Genomic DNA, 1,093 nt, shown 5'->3' with positions numbered 1-1,093 from the left:
CCCCATGTGCTTTTTCTTTGCTGATTTGGCTACATATCCTTTGCCATATAAATCATAGCCTTTGAGTAGGACTATATGTTTAGTCCTGTACATCCTCTTAGTGAATCATCAAACCTAGGAATGGTCTTGGGGACCCCTGACAGAGACTCAAACAAAACTCATCTTTGAGCCAAGTCCAGCCCACAGGGTATTACTTTTTAATCTCTAATCTGAGAATCAGTCATGGGCAGGACAAGTACCACTCCAAAATGGAGCATTTTTTCCATGCCTTATCTCATTTAATCTTCACAACCCTGCAAAATAAACATTTTTATTTATTTATTTTTTCCTGAAAAAAAGAGTTCTGCATCTTGGTGATCACATTTATTGAAAGGATTGGAAAAAAATTAAAATGCCCTTTAGCTTAAGAATTTTTGAGTTATCTGCAAATCAACTCATTTCAGGAGTGGAAGAATCCTTGGTCATCTCTTAATATCAAAATTTATGCAGTTTTCTCTTTTGAATGTCTTCTACATTTAAAGAGGCAATCATACAAAAGCTCCTATATTCCATACATGATAAATTCTTCGTTTCAGCCAACTCTTAATGGAGGGGCAACTAATACAATATCATCTCCCTGGACAAAAAGCATTGGAATATTCTGTTTTGTTATATATCTCTTTGTATGTTTCCTCATCAATTTCTATAGTAGTCACAATTTCTTCCACATCTCCCAATATCATATTTAAATGCTGATCATAAGCATGTAATCTGCCTCGAAGCTCTCTGTCATTTCTCATTTTCACATAAATTCACTCATCCAGGCTGAGCCTGATGGGATCCAGGGGCTCTTCTACAGTGTTGGTAGTTTGTTGCTGGTCCATGTCATCCGCCATGTTTCAAACTCTGTGCCCTTTCCCCCAAAATAAACATTTTTATAATCCCATTTTACTCATGAGGAAATTGAGACTCAGAGAGCTTAAGCTTGCACAAAGTGCAAGTAACCAGTAAGTGGAAGAGGCAGGACTCAAACAGAGCTAAATCCTATTTTATTTCCATATTGCCTCTATGAAATTATGTTAAAATTTCAGGATCACTTTATTTTCCATTCCCA

At 36.4% G+C, this 1,093-nt stretch overlaps 1 pseudogene; it reads right to left on the bottom strand.

Annotated features, from left to right (window-relative positions):
- Positions 1–571: 571 nt before the first annotated feature.
- LOC102732782 (U6 snRNA-associated Sm-like protein LSm3 pseudogene) lies at positions 572–875 on the bottom strand (annotated as a pseudogene).
- Positions 876–1,093: the final 218 nt, after the last annotated feature.

This window comes from Leptonychotes weddellii, chromosome 5 (assembly GCF_054177405.1).
Source record: "Leptonychotes weddellii isolate Sample4059 chromosome 5, ASM5417740v2, whole genome shotgun sequence".
NCBI classification, from domain to species: domain Eukaryota; kingdom Metazoa; phylum Chordata; class Mammalia; order Carnivora; family Phocidae; genus Leptonychotes; species Leptonychotes weddellii.
This window is presented reverse-complemented; position numbering and strand designations above follow the sequence as displayed.